Below are 449 nucleotides of genomic sequence, written 5' to 3' on the forward strand. Positions count from 1 at the left end.
GTTGGCAGTCTACATTTTGTAGACTTCCGTTGAAGTCTATTTTGAAAAGTCAAAAGTTCGGTCAAATGAAAAACTAACCTCTTTTAGGTAGACGTCTTAGTAAGTCTACCGAAAGTTTTATTTTTGTTGTCAAAGGTAAAGATGGAGACTACTGGGGAAGTCTGCGTTAGAAAAAAAATTTGTCTGATCAATTGCAAAACTAACCCGTGCATTGACAAATAGACTGCATCGTAAGTCTCCACGGAGGCGTAGACATACAAAACAGTCTACCGTCGCGACACAGATCTGAAAAAGAACGAAAACCATGTAAATAGTTACCTTTTTCATGTGTAAAGCTCGTTTCCAACTTTTTCAATCGTCTAAACTCTAAATATGAGCAAAAAGAAGCATCTTTGACGATTCACTAACGAAGAAACTCGAAAATATGAAGTTTGTGATTATGAAAATGA

This window comes from Brassica oleracea, chromosome C5, assembly GCF_000695525.1.
Source record: "Brassica oleracea var. oleracea cultivar TO1000 chromosome C5, BOL, whole genome shotgun sequence".
In the NCBI taxonomy this organism is placed as follows: Eukaryota; Viridiplantae; Streptophyta; class Magnoliopsida; order Brassicales; family Brassicaceae; genus Brassica; species Brassica oleracea.